At 43.7% G+C, this 20,573-nt stretch overlaps 1 protein-coding gene across 4 annotated transcripts in view; it reads left to right on the top strand.

Moving 5' to 3' along the window:
• Positions 1–20,573, top strand: part of LOC118372930 (cadherin-22) — a 325,996-nt gene that overhangs the window by 255,893 nt on the left and 49,530 nt on the right. The gene's annotated exons all lie outside the window — the stretch shown is intronic.

The following is a 20,573-nucleotide window of genomic DNA, read 5'->3' as shown; positions in this document are numbered from 1 at the left end:
TAGGGTTGGTATTTATATGGAGTGTTGTATAGGGATAGGGTTGGTATTTATATGGAGTGTTGTATAGGGATAGGGTTGGTATTTATATGGAGTGTTGTATAGGGATAGGGTTGGTATTTTATATGAAGTGTTGTATAGGGATAGGGTTGGTATTTATATGGAGTGTTGTATAGGGATAGGGTTGGTATTTATATGGATTGTTGTATAGGGATAGGGTTGGTATTTATATGGAGTGTTGTGCAGAGATAGGGTTGGTATTTATATGAAGTGTTGTGCAGAGATAGGGTTGGTATTTATATGAAGTGTTGTGCAGAGATAGGGTTGGTATTTATATGGAGTGTTGTATAGGGATAGGGTTGGTATTTATATGGAGTGTTGTATAGGGATAGGGTTGGTATTTATATGGAGTGTTGTATAGGGATAGGGTTGGTATTTATATGGAGTGTTGTATAGGGATAGGGTTGGTATTTATATGGAGTGTTGTATAGGGATAGGGTTGGTATTTATATGAAGTGTTGTGCAGGGATAGGGTTGGTATTTATATGGAGTGTTGTATAGGGATAGGGTTGGTATTTATATGGAGTGTTGTATAGGGATAGGGTTGGTATTTATATGGAGTGTTGTATAGGGATAGGGTTGGTATTTATATGAAGTGTTGTGCAGGGATAGGGTTGGTATTTATATGGAGTGTTGTATAGGGATAGGGTTGGTATTTATATGGAGTGTTGTATAGGGATAGGGTTGGTATTTATATGGAGTGTTGTATAGGGATAGGGTTGGTATTTATATGGAGTGTTGTATAGGGATAGGGTTGGTATTTATATGGAGTGTTGTATAGGGATAGGGTTGGTATTTATATGGATTGTTGTATAGGGATAGGGTTGGTATTTATATGGAGTGTTGTGCAGAGATAGGGTTGGTATTTATATGAAGTGTTGTGCAGAGATAGGGTTTGTATTTATATGAAGTGTTGTGCAGAGAAAGGGTTGGTATTTATATGGAGTGTTGTATAGGGATAGGGTTGGTATTTATATGGAGTGTTGTATAGGGATAGGGTTGGTATTTATATGGAGTGTTGTATAGGGATAGGGTTGGTATTTATATGGAGTGTTGTATAGGGATAGGGTTGGTATTTATATGGATTGTTGTATAGGGATAGGGTTGGTATTCATATGGAGTGTTGTGCAGAGATAGGGTTGGTATTTATATGAAGTGTTGTGCAGAGATAGGGTTGGTATTTATATGAAGTGTTGTGCAGAGATAGGGTTGGTATTTATATGGAGTGTTGTATAGGGATAGGGTTGGTATTTATATGGAGTGTTGTATAGGGATAGGGTTGGTATTTATATGGAGTGTTGTATAGGGATAGGGTTGGTATTTATATGGAGTGTTGTATAGGGATAGGGTTGGTATTTATATGGAGTGTTGTGCAGAGATAGGGTTGGTATTTTATGGAGGGTTGTTGTGCAGAGATAGGGTTGGTATTTATATGGAGTGTTGTATAGGGATAGGGTTGGTATTTATATGGAGTGTTGTATAGGGATAGGGTTGGTATTTATATGAAGTGTTGTGCAGAGATAGGGTTGGTATTTATATGGAGTGTTGTATAGGGATAGGGTTGGTATTTATATGGAGTGTTGTATAGGGATAGGGTTGGTATTTATATGGAGTGTTGTATAGGGATAGGGTTGGTATTTATATGGAGTGTTGTATAGGGATAGGGTTGGTATTTATATGAAGTGTTGTATAGGGATAGGGTTGGTATTTATATGGAGTGTTGTATAGGGATAGGGTTGGTATTTATATGGAGTGTTGTATAGGGATAGGGTTGGTATTTATATGAAGTGTTGTGCAGGGATAGGGTTGGTATTTATATGGAGTGTTGTATAGGGATAGGGTTGGTATTTATATGGAGTGTTGTATAGGGATAGGGTTGGTATTTATATGGAGTGTTGTTAGGGATAGGGTTGGTATTTATATGGAGTGTTGTATAGGGATAGGGTTGGTATTTATATGGAGTGTTGTATAGGGATAGGGTTGGTATTTATATGGAGTGTTGTATAGGGATAGGGTTGGTATTTATATGGAGTGTTGTATAGGGATAGGGTTGGAATTTATATGGATTGTTGTATAGGGATAGGGTTGGTATTTATATGGAGTGTTGTGCAGAGATAGGGTTGGTATTTATATGAAGTGTTGTGCAGAGATAGGGTTGGTATTTATATGGAGTGTTGTATAGGGATAGGGTTGGTATTTATATGGAGTGTTGTATAGGGATAGGGTTGGTATTTATATGGAGTGTTGTATAGGGATAGGGTTGGTATTTATGTGGAGTGTTGTGCAGAGATAGGGTTGGTATTTATATGGAGTGTTGTGCAGAGATAGGGTTGGTATTTATATGGAGTGTTGTATAGGGATAGGGTTGGTATTTATATGGAGTGTTGTATAGGGATAGGGTTGGTATTTATATGAAGTGTTGTGCAGAGATAGGGTTGGTATTTATATGGAGTGTTGTATAGGGATAGGGTTGGTATTTATATGGAGTGTTGTATAGGGATAGGGTTGGTATTTATATGGAGTGTTGTATAGGGATAGGGTTGGTATTTATATGGAGTGTTGTATAGGGATAGGGTTGGTATTTATATGAAGTGTTGTGCAGGGATAGGGTTGGTATTTATATGGAGTGTTGTATAGGGATAGGGTTGGTATTTATATGGAGTGTTGTATAGGGATAGGGTTGGTATTTATATGAAGTGTTGTGCAGGGATAGGGTTGGTATTTATATGGAGTGTTGTATAGGGATAGGGTTGGTATTTATATGGAGTGTTGTATAGGGATAGGGTTGGTATTTATATGGAGTGTTGTATAGGGATAGGGTTGGTATTTATATGGAGTGTTGTATAGGGATAGGGTTGGTATTTATATGGAGTGTTGTATAGGGATAGGGTTGGTATTTATATGGAGTGTTGTATAGGGATAGGGTTGGTATTTATATGGAGTGTTGTATAGGGATAGGGTTGGAATTTATATGGATTGTTGTATAGGGATAGGGTTGGTATTTATATGGAGTGTTGTGCAGAGATAGGGTTGGTATTTATATGAAGTGTTGTGCAGAGATAGGGTTGGTATTTATATGAAGTGTTGTGCAGAGATAGGGTTGGTATTTATATGGAGTGTTGTATAGGGATAGGGTTGGTATTTATATGGAGTGTTGTATAGGGATAGGGTTGGTATTTATATGGAGTGTTGTATAGGGATAGGGTTGGTATTTATATGGAGTGTTGTATAGGGATAGGGTTGGTATTTATATGGAGTGTTGTATAGGGATAGGGTTGGTATTTATATGAAGTGTTGTGCAGGGATAGGGTTGGTATTTATATGGAGTGTTGTATAGGGATAGGGTTGGTATTTATATGGAGTGTTGTATAGGGATAGGGTTGGTATTTATATGGAGTGTTGTATAGGGATAGGGTTGGTATTTATATGGAGTGTTGTATAGGGATAGGGTTGGTATTTATATGGAGTGTTGTATAGGGATAGGGTTGGTATTTATATGGAGTGTTGTATAGGGATAGGGTTGGTATTTATATGGAGTGTTGTATAGGGATAGGGTTGGTATTTATATGGAGTGTTGTATAGGGATAGGGTTGGTATTTATATGGAGTGTTGTGCAGAGATAGGGTTGGTATTTGCGCTGTAGGTGGTAAGCTTCAGTGTGCTTTCTGGCTTGTTGTTTATGTGAGTGGAGAAGACATGATGGAAAACGTCTGCATCTTAAACAGAACTTAACATAGTTGTCTCCTTTGATGGAAAGATGGCAGTGAGAGTTTGTCCACAGTCCCTACACAATTTTCCACAGCTCCAAACAAATTCAAAGTATTACAAAATAAATCTGTGTTCATACTGTATTGGGTAAAAACAATATATATATATATATATATATATATATATATATATATATATATATATAATATCAAAGTTGCTATATACCTTTGCATAACAATTTCCCAAATGAAAACCTGCCGGTTGAGGAGTTATTGTAGATGTTCTGAACAATGCTTGTCCATAAATACTCTATAGACCTACTCACTAGTGTAACACGTTCCCTTCTGCCCACAAAACTCAAACAAAATAATGAATGGCTCAGGGCAGAGGTTAGGGTCAGTTCCATATGTCCCATCACTTCAAAGACATGGAATTGTACCTTACACTATGGCTTTTTATGTCCATATGTTTAATCTTAGAGAGAGCGCGAGAGCAGTGGGGGAAAAAGTATCCAATTGTCATACTTGAGTAAAAGTATAGATACCTTAATAGAAAATAACTCAAGTAAAAGTAAAGATACCTTAATAGAAAATAACTCAAGTAAAAGTATAGATATCTTAATAGAAAATAACTCAAGTAAAAGTAAAGATACCTTAATAGAAAATAACTCAAGTAAAAGTATAGATATCTTAATAGAAAATAACTCAAGTAAAAGTAAAGATACCTTAATAGAAAATAACTCAAGAAAAAGTAAAGATATCTTAATAGAAAATAACTCAAGTAAAAGTATAGATATCTTAATAGAAAATAACTCAAGAAAAAGTATAGATATCTTAATAGAAAATAACTCAAGTAAAAGTAAAGATATCTTAATAGAAAATAACTCAAGAAAAAGTATAGATATCTTAATAGAAAATAACTCAAGTAAAAGTAAAAGTCACCCAGTAAAATACTACCGTACTAGAGTAAAAGTCAAAAATTATTTGGTTTTAAACATACTTTACTATCAAAAGTAAATGTAATTGCAAAAAAATACTTAAGTAATTAAAGTAAATGTAAAAGTATAAATAATTTCTTATATTAAGCAAACCAGATGGCACCATTTTCTAGTTTTTATTTACTTCCAGATAGCAAGGGGCATTACTTAGACTTGATTTACAAATGAAGCATTTGTGTTTAGTTTTTCTGCCAGATCAGAGGCAGTAGGGATGACCACAGGTGTTGTCTTGATAAGTGTGTGAATTTGACAATTTTCCTGTCCTGCTAAGCCTTCAAAAATGAGTACTTTTGCGTGCCAGGGAAAATGTATGGAGTGAAAAGTACATTTTTGTCTTTTAAGAATGGAGTGAAGTAAAAGGTGTCAACAGTATAAATAGTAAAGTAAAGTACAGATACAAAAAATATGTGACTTGATTAGTACTTTAAAGTATTTTTACTTAAGTACTTTACACCACTGAGCAAGACAGAATGCCAAACTGACGTCAAACTGACGTCTCAAATGGTCCAACGTAAAGAGAGGAGACAACATGTATTACAGTAAAACAGCTTATAAATCATTGATTCCCCCCCCCCCCCACAAGATCTATCTTCTAGAGAAGGTTACCAAGCCCAGACAAGGGAATCATGTTCTCCAAGACTTAAAGCCACACTTTACGACTCTCCAAATCTTCAGCCTTGAAAAGTGTCACGGTTAGAACTGGGGTTATTTGTTATGTGAAGTCCGTTCGGAGCTCAAACCGTAACTAAGAAAAATGTGTCCGTGTGTACAGTACGTGTGTAAGAGAGAGTCGAGAGATGCATGCTTGTGTGAGTGGATGCCCCTACTCTCTCTCTCTCTCTCTCTCTCTCTCTCTCTCTCTCTCTCTCTCTCTCTCTCTCTCTCTCTCTCTCTCTCTCTCTCTCTCTCTCTCTCTCTCTCTCTCTCTCTCTCTCTCTCTCTCTCTCTCTGTCTGTGTGGATGCCCCTGCTCTCTCTCTCTCTCTCTCTGTCTGTGTGGATGCCCCTGCTCTCTCTCTCTCTCTCTCTCTCTCTCTCTCTCTCTCTCTCTCTGTGGATACCCCTCTCTCTCTCTCTCTCTCTCTCTCTCTCTCTCTCTCTCTCTCTCTCTCTCTCTCTCTCTCTCTCTCTGTGGATACCCCTGCTCTCTCTCTCTCTCTCTCTCTCTCTCTCTCTCTCTCTCTCTCTCTCTCTCTCTCTCTCTCTCTCTCTCTCTCTCTCTCTCTGTCTGTGTGGATGCCCCTCTCTCTCTCTCTGTCTGTGTGGATGCCCCTGCTCTCTCTCTCTCTCTCTCTCTCTCTCTCTCTCTCTCTCTCTCTCTCTCTCTCTCTCTCTCTCTCTCTCTCTCTGTGGATACCCCTGCTCTCTCTCTCTCTCTCTCTCTCTGTGAATGCCCCTGCTCTCTCTCTCTCTGTCTGTGTGGATGCCCCTGCCTCTCCTCTCTCCTCTCTCTGTCTCTCTCTCTCTCTCTCTCTCTCTCTCTCTCTCTCTCTCTCTCTCTCTCTCTCTCTCTCTCTCTCTCTCTGTGGATACCCCTGCTCTCTCTCTCTCTCTCTCTCTCTCTCTCTCTCTCTCTCTCTCTCTCTCTCTCTCTCTCTCTCTCTCTCTCTCTCTCTCTCTCTCTCTCTCTCTCTCTCTCTCTCTCTCTCTCTCTCTCTCTCTCTCTCTTTTTCATGATCACAATCTTGTGAAGCCCGAACCCTCCAAGATCCCCTAGCTGTCCCTCAACCATTCATTCAGTTTATTTGAATGAGAGTGTGTCATTATGCATGTGTCCAAACACCTGCAAGGCATCAGCCTCAGGCAAACCGACATTAGTTGTAAAAACACTGCCACTTAGTGTCATTCAAATGTACTTTTATTATGTTTTATTTTGATTTTTTATTCTCCTTTATCTTTTGACCATCATTCTCTCTCTCACACAGCAACTTCACTCCCACTTGTCTCCAATTCCACATACCAACCCTCAGCTTCCCTCAGCCCATCCCATCTATCTCTGCTGGCCACCCACTTCATGTTTCTACGCAACATATATCTTTCAACTATGCTATGATGTTTAACGTACGATTTCAATCTATCTAATCAAATAGAGTCTATAGATTGCGTGTTGAAGATAAATACTTTTACTAAGAGTAGTAGTATATTAGTAATTGACTGACGGTCTCTCCAGATCTCCTAAAAGTACTATTTCTAGGGTCAATCTTAGATCAATGCTATGTATTTTCAGCCATTCCTGAACCTGAGACCAGAAACAGGCTACCTGAGGGCAATACCAAAATAAATGGTCTATTGATTCTGTATCCTCACAATAAAATCTGCAGAGCTTCGATGATTTTATGCCCCAAATATTCAACATTTTATTGGTGGCAAGAATTCTATATAATAATTTTAGCTGAAAAGCACAAAGTCTTGAATCTTTCGTTGTTTTATATATCAACTCATACATCCTGTACCCTGGAATCGGTACATCAAAAATCTCTGTATGGCACAGTTGTCAATATCCTGGTCCTCGAATGAAACTGCTATACTTTCCTGTTTATGCCATTTTTATTCCTCTGACAGTTGTGATCCTTTATATTGGGCAGACAGACCAGGTCCCTACCTCCTCCCGCTGCCACCTGCCTCCTCCAGTTGTGATCCTTTATATTGGGCAGACAGACCAGGTCCTTACCTCCTCCCGCTGCCACCTGCCTCCTCCAGTTTTGATCCTTTATATTGGGCAGACAGACCAGTTCCCTACCTCCTCCCGCTGCCACCTGCCTCCTCCAGTTGTGATCCTTTATATTGGGCAGACAGACCAGGTCCCTACCTCCTCCTGCTGCCACCTGCCTCCTCCAGTTTTGATCCTTTATATTGGGCAGACAGACCAGTTCTCTGCCTCCTCCTGCTGCCACCTGCCTCCACCAGTTTTGATCCTTTATATTGGGCAGACAGACCAGTTCTCTACCTCCTCCTGCTGCCACCTGCCTCCTCCAGTTTTGATCCTTTATATTGGGCAGACAGACCAGTTCTCTACCTCCTCCTGCTGCCACCTGCCTCCACTAGTTTTGATCCTTTATATTGGGCAGACAGACCAGTTCTCTACCTCCTCCTGCTGCCACCTGCCTCCTCCAGTTTTGATCCTTTATATTGGGCAGACAGACCAGTTCTCTACCTCCTCCTGCTGCCACCTGCCTCCTCCAGTTTTGATCCTTTATATTGGGCAGACAGACCAGTTCTCTACCTCCTCCTGCTGCCACCCTCCTCCTCCAGTTGTGATCCTTTATATTGGGCAGACAGACCAGTTCCTACCTCCTCCTGCTGCCACCTGCCTCCTCCAGTTTTGATCCTTTATATTGGGCAGACAGACCAGTTCCCTACCTCCTCCCGCTGCCACCTGCCTCCTCCAGTTGTGATCCTTTATATTGGGCAGACAGACCAGTTCTCTACCTCCTCCTGCTGCCACCTGCCTCCTCCAGTTTTGATCCTTTATATTGGGCAGACAGACCAGTTCCCTGCCTCCTCCTGCTGACACCTGCCTCCTCCAGTTTTGATCCTTTATATTGGGCAGACAGACCAGTTCCCTGCCTCCTCCTGCTGCCACCTGCCTCCTCCAGTTTTGATCCTTTATATTGGGCAGACAGACCAGTTCCCTGCCTCCTCCTGCTGCCACCTGCCTCCACCAGTTTTGATCCTTTATATTGGGCAGACAGACCAGGTCCCTACCTCCTCCCGCTGCCACCTGCCTCCTCCAGTTTTGATCCTTTATATTGGGCAGACAGACCAGTTCCCTACCTCCTCCTGCTGCCACCTGCCTCCTCCAGTTTTGATCCTTTATATTGGGCAGACAGACCAGGTCCCTACCTCCTCCTGCTGCCACCTGCCTCCTCCAGTTGTGATCCTTTATATTGGGCAGACAGACCAGATCCCTACCTCCTCCCGCTGCCACCTGCCTCCTCCAGTTTTGATCCTTTATATTGGGCAGACAGACCAGTTCTCTGCCTCCTCCAGTTTTGATCCTTTATATTGGGCAGACAGACCAGTTCCCTACCTCCTCCTGCTGCCACCTGCCTCCTCCAGTTTTGATCCTTTATATTGGGCAGACAGATCAGATCCCTACCTCCTCCCGCTGCCACCTGCCTCCTCCAGTTTTGATCCTTTATATTGGGCAGACAGACCAGTTCCCTACCTCCTCGTGCTGCCACCTGCCTCCACTAGTTTTGATCCTTTATATTGGGCAGACAGATCAGGTCCCTACCTCCTCCCGCTGCCACCCTCCTCCACCACTATTGATCCTTTATATTGGGCAGACAGACCAGTTCCCTGCCTCTTCCTGCTGCCACCTGCCTCCTCCAGTTTTGATCCTTTATATTGGGCAGACAGACCAGTTCTCTGCCTCCTCCAGTTGTGATCCTTTATATTGGGCAGACAGACCAGTTCCCTGCCTCCTCCTGCTGCCACCTGCCTCCTCCAGTATTGATCCTTTATATTGGGCAGACAGACCAGTTCCCTACCTCCTGCTGCTGCCACTTGCCTCCACCAGTTTTGATCCTTTATATTGGGCAGACAGACCAGGTCCCTACCTCCTCCCGCTGCCACCCTCCTCCTCCAGTTTTGATCCTTTATATTGGTCAGACAGACCAGGTCCCTACCTCCTCCCGCTGCCACCCGCCTCCTCCATTTTTGGGGCAATGCTGTCATCAATTGGTTGTACTCTTGGATTGAGCAGACTTTCCCGTACAATTCTGATAACTCCATGAAGGTAATAACTCTACCATTACAATTTACGATATCATTTATGAACAAAATACCCTTTTCAAACATCTTTCCCATAAATACAGGTATTTTATCAACCAGCACATTGAGTAACATTGAGTAATATTTGTTGTAATTTTATGTTTTATCTTTTCAGGGGGATGAAACTGAAATTGTAGCCAGTTCTGCAATGCTTGTTTGAAAAAGACAGATACTTTGAAAAAAGTAACATTTTCAATTAATCGAAAATGAGACATGGCAATCTGCACAAAGGCAAAAAGGCCATTTTTAAACAATGGATGAGCTTTTCTTAGTCATCTACTTGAGAACCATTTAGGGTTCAAATAAAACTTTTGAATGAGTGAAGCTTTTAGAAAGAGGTTTAGTGCTTTTATTTTTAATAATCTCAACCCACCCAATTCATATTCATTCTATAGACAGGCTCGTTTTATTTTGTCTGGTTTAGCGTTCCAGATAAAGCGTAATATTTTTTTCTCATATGATTTGAAAAACGAATCATCAGGAGTAGGCAGCGCCATAAGTAAGTGAGTAAACTGATATATGACTAAGGAGTTAATCAGGGCACTTTTTCCATAACTAGACAGGTATTTACCTCTCCATGGTTGCAAGATCTTGTCTATTTTTACAAGTTTTCTATTGAAGTTCATTGTGGAGAGCTTATTTATATATTTTGTGATATGAATACTGAGTATGTCTACTTCACCATCAGCCCATTTTATAGGTAAGCTGAAGAGTCATGTAAAAGTTGTATTTTTTTACGGATACTAGACGTAATATTAGACGTAATATTGTACACTTATCATACAGAAAATTACAGAAAAGTTATCTCGATCTTTAATTATCTAGATCTTTAATGAGACATTGCAGGGATCTAGCTTGTGGACTTAACATAGAACTTGAGTCATCAGCATACATGGACACATTTGTTTTTAAGCCTTGGATTTCTAATCCTCTAATGTTGTTATTGGATCTGATTTTAATACCTAGCATTTTCATGGCCATAACGAATAGATATGGTGACAGCAGACACCCTTATTTACCTCCTCTTGACAATTCAAAACTCTCTGAGAATTAGCCGTTATTTACTATTTTACACCTGAGGTTGCTATTGTTGTGTCTTTGGCTATGCCGGATTAAGTGATAGAACATGCTATTCTATAAAATAATTTCTCCATAATTAATATTACCTGATTGAGCTAATCATGTAAATGTAATTAACTAGAGAGTCGGGCACCACAAAATAATATTTATAGAGCTGTTATCTTCCGAATAAACTCTTAAAGACCTAATAATATTTTACATCAATAGCAGTCAATATTAATCGTCATCTTAATTCAGTCTCACGGGCCGTGACAGAAGATCCCACCACAACTGGACCAAGCAGCGTGCTCGGGAGGAGATGGCATCCTGGTCTTTGGAGGAGGTCGAGGAGAGGATATCTAGGACTTGGGAGGAAGTCTTGGCAAGATACGAAAGCCTGTCGTGGAAACAGACGCAGGGAGAGAAGGAAGGACACGACGACACCGGGGTTCGCGGCCACGACGGCAGCCTCAAAAAAACATTTTTGGGGGGCATACGGGGTGGTTGGCGGAGCCAAGGTGGGAACCAGAACCAACTCCCTGTACCAACTGTGTGGAGTTGGTCACCGTTTAGATGCCATGTTTTCCGGTTCTACACATCATGTCTCCAGTACGCCACCACAGCCCGGTGCGTTCTGTGCCAGCTCCCCGCACTTGTCATGTTAAAGTGGGTATCTATCCAGGACAGGTTGTGCCGGCTCAGTGCTCCTGGTCTCCAGTACGCCTCCAGGGTCCAGTAATCCTGTGCTTGCTCTATGCATTGTGTCCCCAATGCGCCTTCACAGCCCAGTGCGTCCTGTGCCAGCCCTCCGCACTTGCCGTGCGAAGGTGGTCATTTGTCCAGGACGCGTTGTGCCAGCTTTACGCTCCAGACCTCCAGTGCGCCTCCATCTAAGTGTAACGGTTCTCTTGTGGTGAATGTGAAGCGGACCAAAATGCAGCGTGTAGATTGCGATCCATGTTTAATGAACAAACGTAAAACATTAATCAATACAAACACTACAAAACAATAAACGTAACGAAAACCGAAACAGCCTAATACTGGTACACATACACACAGAACAAGGACATCAAAACACTAGGGACAATCACCCACGAAACACACAAAGAATATGGCTGCCTAAATATGGTTCCCAATCAGAGACAACGATAAACACCTGCCTCTGATTGAGAACAACTTCAGACAGCCATAGACTTAACTAGAAAACCCCACTAAGATACAATCCCAATACATACACAACACATACAAAAACCCATGTCACACCCTGGCCTGACCAAATAAATGCAGATAAACACAAAATACTTCGACCAGGGCGTGACAGAACCCCCCCCCAAGGTGCGGACTCCCGAACGCACCTCAAAACAATAGGGAGGGTCCAGGTGGGCGTCTGTCCATGGTGGCGGCTCCGGTGCGGGACGTGGACTCCACTCAAACACTGTCTTAGTCCCTCCTCCTCGCGTCCTTGGATAGTCCGCCCTCGCTGCCGACCATGGCCTAGTAGTCCTCACCCAGAACCCCACGGACTGAGGAGCAGATCGGGACTGAGGGGGAGCTCGGCACTGAGGGGAAGCTCGGGACTGAGGGGAAGCTCGGGAGTGAAAGGAAGCTCGGGAGTGAAAGGAAGCTCAGGAGTGAAAGGAAGCTCAGGAGTGAAAGGAAGTTCAGGAGTGAGAGGAAGCTCATGCAGGTTGATGGATCTACCAGATCCTGGCTGGCTGATGGTTTCGGCAGATCCTGGCTGACTGGCAGATCCTGGCGGATCCTGGTTGACTGGCGGATCCTGGCCGACTGGCGGATCCTGGCCGACTGGCGGATCCTGGCCGACTGGCAGATCCTGGCCGACTGGCAGATCATGGCCGACTGGCAGTTCTGGCAGATCCCGGCTGACTGGCGGATCTGGAAGAGTCTGGTTGACTGGCGGATCTGGAAGAGTCTGGTTGACTGGCGGATCTGGAAGAGTCTGGCTGACTGGCGGATCTGGAAGAGTCTGGCTGACTGGCGGATCTGGAAGAGTCTGGCTGACTGGCGGATCTGGAAGAGTCTGGCTGACTGGCGCATCCTGGCAGACTGACGGATCTGGCTGCTCCATGCTGACTGGCGGCTCTGGTTGCTCCACGCTAACTGGCGGCTCTGGCTGCTCCATGTAGGCTGACTGCTCTGGCGGCTTCTTACAGACTGGCAGCTCTGGCGGCTCCGTGCAGACTGGCAGCTCCGTGCAGTCTGGCAGCTCCTTGCAGACTGGCAGCTCCTTGCAGACTGGCAGCTCCTTGCAGACTGGCAGCTCTGGCTGCTTCATGCAGACTGGCAGCTCTGGCTGCTCCATGCAGACTGACAGCTCTGGCTGCTTCATGCAGACTGGCAGCTCCATGTAGACTGGCAGCTCTGGCTGCTCCATGCAGGCTGGCAGCACTGGCTGCGCTAAACAGGCAGGAGACTCCAGCAGCGCTGTAGAGGAGGAAGGCTCTGGCAGCGCTGAACAGGCGGGAGACTCCGGCAGCGCTGTAGAGGAGGAAGGCTCTGGCAGCGCTGAACAGGCGGGAGACTCCGGCAGCGCTGGAGAGGCGAGGCGCACTGTAGGCCTGATGCGTGGTGCTGGCACTGGTGGGACTGGACCAAGAACACACACAGGAAGCCTGGTGCGGGGAGCTGCTACCGGAGGGCTGGGGTGTGGAGGTGGTACTGGATAGACCGGAAAGTGCAGGCGCACTGGAGCTCTTGAGCACCGAGCCTGCCCAACCTTACCCGGTTGAATGCTCTTGGTCGCCCTGCCAGTGCGGCGAGGTGGAATAGCCCGCTATGGGCTATGCAGGCGAACCGGAGACACTGAGCGCAAGGCTGGTGCCATGTAAGCCGGCCCAAGGAGACGCACTGGGGGCCAGATGCGTAGAGCCGGCTTCATGGCATTTGGCTCGACGCTCAATCTAGCCCAGCCGATATGCGGAGCTGAAATATACCGCACCGGGCTATGCACCCGCACTGGAGACACCGTGCGCACCACAGCATAACACGGTGCCTGCCCGGTCTCTCTAGCCCCCCGGTAAGCACAGGGAGTTTGCGCAGGTCTCATACCCCCCCCAATAAATTTTTGGGGCTGACTCCCGGGCTTCCTTGCCAACCATGTTCCCTCATATCGCCGGCTCCTCTCTCCGGCTGCCTATGCTCTCCTCGCAGCGTCCACCTGTTCCCATGGAAGGCGATCCCTTCCCGCCAGGATCTCCTCCCATGTGTAGCAACCCTTGCCATCCAATATATCGTTCCATGTCCATTCCTCATTGCGCCGCTGTTGCTGCCTTTGTTGCTTCTCCTGCGGCTCCTGCCTGTTGACACGCTGCTTGGTCCTGTGGGGGGTGATTCTGTAACGGTTCTCTTGTGGTGAAGGTGAAGCGGACCAAAATGCAGCGTGTAGATTGCGATCCATGTTTAATGAACAAACGTAAAACACGAATCAATACAAACACTACAAAACAATAAACGTAACGAAAACCGAAACAGCCTAATACTGGTGCACATACACACAGAACAAGGACATCAAAACACTAAGGACAATCACCCACGAAACACACAAAGAATATGGCTGCCTAAATATGGTTCCCAATCAGAGACAACGATAAACACCTGCCTCTGATTGAGAACCACTTCAGACAGCCATAGACTTAACTAGAACACCCCACTAAGCTACAATCCCAATACATACACACCACATACAAAAACTCATGTCACACCCTGGCTTGACCAAATAAATGAAGATAAACACAAAATACTTCGACCCGGGCGTGACACTAAGGATGTAGAGTGAGTTTCCTGTAAACAGTATATGTTATATTCCTTTTCTTTTAGCCATGTAAAGACTGATCTTCTTTTTTTATAATCTACTAAACCGTTATAATTATAACTGGCTATACTTATTTCACCCCTTACCATAACTAGATACTATTCTCAGGCTAAATTGACCAAAATTAGTGCTTGTAAAGTTACTGCCATCAGAGGTATTATGAAGGTCAAAAGAGCTTTCAAATGCCTGATATTTAGAATTCAAAAAATAGGTTCCTAGCAATATTTGTTTTATTCCCTTGCCTGTTTGCCTGTGAGCCAATGCCACAGATGTTAGAAAATTGAGACAAATTATGTGTGTAACAAATCTGAGTATGTTGATGTGTATGATATTGGATATGATATAATGAGAGTGTGATGTCTGTATAAAAGTAAGACTATAATATGTGATGTCCAAATAAATAATAACTCTGCCAATTTGCATGTTTGAGTGTCTATGTGTGTAACATGTAGTGCATACAGCCTTAATATTCATCATTGTAATCCATATCGCATCACCATCATAGTTGCATCATAATTACCGTTAACATAATTGAAAAACACATCTCAGCACATCCCAACTTGTAGACAAATACATAAAAAAGATAGACAAACAATAAACACATTAAATTATAAAACAGTTCCCTACAATAGAGAGAGAGTGAGAGAAGAGAGAAAGAGAGAGCGAGATCAGGCATGTGTGTGTATGTATAAGTCCGTAAGTCCCTGCTCTCTCTCTATCTCTCTGTGTCGATGCCCCTGCTCTCTATCTCTCTGTGTCGATGCCCCTGCTCTCTATCTGTCTGTGTCGATGCCCCTGCTCTCTATCTCTCTGTGTGACTGGCTGTCCCTGCTCTCTATCTCTCTGTGTGACTGGCTGTCCCTGCTCTCTATCTCTCTGTGTCGATGCCCCTGCTCTCTATCTCTCTGTGTGACTGGCTGTCCCTGCTCTCTATCTCTCTGTGTGACTGGCTGTCCCTGCTCTCTCAATTTCAATTCAATTCAAGGGGCTTTATTGGCATGGGAAACATGTATTAACATTGCCAAAGCAAGTGAGGTAGATAAAATATAAAAGTGAAATAAACAATAAAAATGAACAGTAAACATTACACATACAGAAGTTTTAAAACAATAAAGACATTACAAATGTCATATTACGTATATATACAGTTTTGTAACAATGTACAAATGGTTAAGAGTACACAAGGGAAAATAAATAAGCACAAATATGGGTTGTATTTACAATGGTGTTTGTTCTTCACTGGTAGCCCTTTTCTTGTGGCAACAGGTCCAAATCTTGCTGCTGTGATGACACACTGTGGTATTTCACCCAGTAGATATGGGAGTTTTTCAAAATTGGGTTTGTTTTCGAATTCTTTATGGATCTGTGTAATCTGAGGGAAATATATGTCTCAAATATGGTCACACATTGGACAGGAGGTTAGGAAGTGCAGCTCAGTTTCCACCTCATTTTGTGGGCAGTGTGCACATAGCCTGTCTTCTCTTGAGAGCCATGTCTGCCTACGGCGGCCTTTCTCAAGGCTATACTCAATGAGTTTGTACATAGTCAAAGCTTTCCTTACGTTTGGGTCAGTCACAGTGGTCAGGTATTTAATCTGCCACTGTGTACTCTCTGTTTAGGGCCAAATAGCATTCTAGTTTGCTTTTTTGTTAATTCTTTCCAATGTGTGAAGTAATTATCTTTTTGTTTTCTCATGATTTGGTTGGGTCTAATTGTGCTGTTGTCCTGGGGCTCTGTAGGGTGTGTTTGTGTTTGTGAACAGAGCCCCAGGACCAGCTTGCTTAGGGGACTCTTCTCCAGGTTCATCTCTCTGTAGGTGATGGCTTTGTTATGGAAGGTTTGGGAATCACTTCCTTTTAGGTGGTTGTAGAATTTAATGGCTATTTTCTGGATTTTTGATAATGAATGGGTATCGGCCTAATTCTGCTCTGCATGCATTATTTGGTGTTCTACGTTGTACATGGGAGATATTTTTGCAGAATTCTGCATGCAGAGTCAAAATGTGATGTTTGTCCCATTTTGTGAAATCTTGGTTGGTTAGCGGACCCCAGACCTCACGACCATTAAGGACAATGGGCTCTATGACTGATTCAAGTATTTTTAGCCAGATCCTAATTGGTATGTTGAATTTTATGTTCCTTTTTATGGCATAGAATGCCCTTCTTGCCTTGTCTCTCAGATTGTTCACAGCTTTGTGGAAGTTACCTGTGGTGCTGATGTTTAGGCCAAGGTATGTATCGTTTTTTTGCGTGCTCTAGGGCACATATGTCAGAGTCAAGGCCCGCGGGCCACATCCGGCCCGCGAGAAGGTTTTTTACGGCCCCTGGGATGATCTTGATTTATTATTAGAACCGGCCCGCAGACCGCAGCAAGCCGGCAGCCCGCAGATCTTTTACACGCACCAATACTACATTTCCCACAATGCAACGGTGACGCACCGAGCAGTAGGCTGCTTCATTTCAATATTTATTGGCACAGCAGTTGTCAGCATCACAGTAAAATTAACTTTCAGATACCCATCAAAAATGGCAAAACGGAAGGTGGACACTGAGAACCGGGGTTTCAAACAAGGTGGGAGTCGGAGTATTTGTTCACGGAGGTAGCTGGAAAACCTGTGTGTCTTCTGTGTGGAGAAAGTGTGGCGGTACTGAAAGAGTATAATCTGAGACGACATTATGAAACGAAACACGCGGACAAAAACAAGAATATGGACATGGAACAAAGGATACAAAAGGCAGAGGAATTAAAACGAGGCCTCAAATCTCGACAGGCTCTGTTCAAAAAGCCAAATCACAAGGCCAGGCTGCTGTCAATGCCAGTTTTATTTTGGCAGAAGAGATCGCTAAATCAGCCCGGCCATTTACGGAGGGGATTTCATCAAAAACTGCATGATTAAAGTTTGTGACGAAGTTTGCCCAGAAAAAAGGCAACTCTTTTTAAATGTGAGTCTGAGCAGAAACACCATTGCCGAGAGAGTAGACCAGTTGTCCATCAATCTAAAAGAGCAGCTTGTGAAAAAGGGAAAAGATTTCATTGCATATTCCTTGGCTGTGGATGAGAGCACCGACATTTCTGACATTGCCCAGTTGTCAATTTTCATCCGCGGAGTGGACTCCAGCCTAAGCGTGACAGAGGAGTTTTTGGCTTTACGTCCTATGCATGGCACAACTACGGGGCATGATTTGTATGAAGAGGTGTCAAGATGTGTAAATGAGATGGAGCTGCCTTGGGAAAAACTCGTGGGTTTGACAACCGACGGAGCACCTGCGATGTGTGGACACAGGAGCGGACTGGTGGCGAAGATACGGGAAAAGATGCAAGAGGAAAACGCGACAGGTGAGCTGACAGCTTATCATTGTATCATACACCAGGAAGCGTTGTGCGGTAAAGCCTTGAAAATGGAGCATGTAATGAGCATCATCACGCGCACAGTTAACTTTATCAGAGCCAAAGGTTTGAATCACCGCCAGTTCAAGGCATTTCTGACGGAGTTAGAAACGGAGCATGGTGATTTGCCTTATCACACAGAGGTGCGATGGCTAAGCCAGGGAAAGGTGCTTCAAAGATGTTTCGAGCTTCGTGAGGAGATTTGTCTGTTCTTGGACAGCAAAGGGAAAGACACAACACAACTCCGAGACGAAATGTTTCTGTGTGAAATGGCTTTTCTGTGTGACATTACGAGTCATCTGAATGCAATGAACTTGCAGCTGCAGGGTCGGGATCGTGTCATCTCTGATATGTACAGTACAGTGAAGGCATTTAAAACCAAACTGACTCTGTGGGAGACGCAGATGCGGAAAGAAAATTTGAGCCACTTTCCCAGCTGCCAGACCATGAAAGAGAAGCTCTCTACCAGTGCGTTCCCGAGCGCACAGTTGGCTGATAAAATAGGTATGCTTGCCGCTGACTTTCGACGCCGATTTGCTGACTTTGAAGCACAAAAAAGCAGGTTGGAACTGCTCGGTAACCCATTTGCTGTTGACGTGGAAAGCTCACCACCAAACCTCCAAATGGAGTTGATTGACCTCCAATGCAATGATGCACTGAGGGCAAAATATGCGGCAGTGGGTGCTGCGGAGTTCGCCCGTTTCCTCCCCGACACAATGCCCCAGCTGCGCATCCAGGCTGCTCAAACGTTGTCTATGTTTGGCAGCACATACCTGTGTGAACAACTGTTTTCTTTGATGAACTTGAACAAAACATCACACAGAAGTCGACTTACTGCTGAACACCTCCACTCAATTCTGAGGATTTCCTCAGCTCAGAGCCTTACCCCGAACATTGATGAACTTGTGGAAAAGATGGGACACCACCAAGTATCACCCTCAACCTCAAACAAGTGAACATTACTGTGCAATCACATATTTAGAGTTTTTACTCAGTTCAAGTTTAAAAGTTAAAGTTTAATATTTGTTTTCACTGCATGTTACTTCTTCTTAAACAAAGTGTTGTTTTTGATTAATAGATTTTTGCACTTTATTTTATTGTATTTCAATCCAATTATATTTTAAAAATATTTCAGTTGAGTGGATGATAGAAAATTGCTATTATTGTTTTTTTCTTTGAAGTAAATTTAGCCCACTTTTGCTAAAATAGAAAATATAGGCTACTGATGGTGCCTTGAATACCGGTTTCTTTCATTTAATGTTCATGTTATGGGGATTTTTATATAAAGGAAATTTGTCTTTTGTGTCTGTTGAAAATTAAAGATTACTGACAGAGCCATAAGAAAATATTGCTTTATTTATCTGATCATATTGGAATATATTTGTTAGGTTTTCAGTAGGTTCAATTAGGTTCACTAGACTATATGCGTCATTTAAAAATTTTTCAATGAACATTCGAACAGTCCGGCCCTCGGCTTGTAGCTAAAATTTTTATTTGGCCCTCCGTCCATTTGACTTTGACACCCCTGCTCTAGGGCAATGGTGTCTAGATGGAATTTGTATTTGTGGTCCTGGCGACTGGACCTTTTTTGGAACACCGTGATTTTGGTCTTACGGAGATTTACTGTTACTGTCAGGGCTCAGGTCTGGCAGAATCTGTGCAGAAGATCTAGGTGCTGCTGTAAGCTCTCCTTGGTTGGTAACAGAAGCACCAGATCATCAGCAAACAGTAGACATTTGACTTCAGATTCTAGCAGGGTGAGGCCGGGTGCTGCAGACTTTTCTATCTCTCTCTCTGTGTGACTGGATGCCCCTGCCCTCTCTCTCTCTCTCTCTCTCTCTGTGTGTATGGATGCCCCTGCTCTCTCTCTCTCTCTCTCTCTCTCTCTCTCTGTGTGTGTCTCTCTCTCTCTGTGTATGGATGCCCCTGCTCTCTCTATCTCTCTCTCTGTCTCTGTCTCTCTGTCTCTCTCTCTCTCTGTGACTGGATGCCCCTGCCCTCTCTATCTCTCTCTCTGTGTGTCTCTCTCTCTCTGTATGGATGCCCCTGCCCCCCTCTCTCTGTGTATGGATGACCCTGCCCCCTCTCTGTCTCTCTCTCTCTCTCTCTCTCTCTCTGTGTATGTATGCCCCTGCTCTCTCTCTCTCTCTCTCTCTCTCTCTCTCTCTCTCTCTCTCTCTCTCTCTCTCTCTCTCTCTCTCTCTCTCTCTCTCTCTCTCTCTCTCTCTCTCTCTCTCTCTCTCTCTCTCTCTCTCTCTCTGTATGGATGCCCCTGCTCTCTCTATGTGTGTACTCGTTTTGGGAGAAGTGACAGAAGGACAGTCTCTTCCAGTTTGTACATGAGCCACACAACTGCTCAAGATATTCTGCATTGAGGAAATGTCCCTGGCCTTCTAATTTCTCATTTGGATTTAACTTACTTAACCAAGTTAAATAAACCCCAGAACTGTATGCGTCTTTTGACAAGTGTTTAATGAGAAAAGTGAACTTTGTATTTTAGGAGGATTGCCTCAAGTGTTCCTCTCATCCCAACCCCTCCTCCTGTTATTTTATACAGTCACTTAATTCAATAACTGCAGCTGATTTGCTAAACCACTCTTAGAAGTTCACCACGTTTCCCTCAATGTGCTACTCCTCTCATCGGTCTGTGGCACACTGATTTTAATGTGAAAACGTAATTTATCAACCTGTGTTCGATGCTGGCCGCACTGAAATAGAATGAAGTATGAATTGTCATTACAGGGCTGTCTGAGGTGAA

The sequence above is a fragment of the Oncorhynchus keta genome, chromosome 21, assembly GCF_023373465.1.
Source record: "Oncorhynchus keta strain PuntledgeMale-10-30-2019 chromosome 21, Oket_V2, whole genome shotgun sequence".
In the NCBI taxonomy this organism is placed as follows: domain Eukaryota; kingdom Metazoa; phylum Chordata; class Actinopteri; order Salmoniformes; family Salmonidae; genus Oncorhynchus; species Oncorhynchus keta.
The sequence above is the reverse complement of the archived record's forward strand: the minus strand, read 5'-3'. Positions and strand labels throughout refer to the sequence as shown.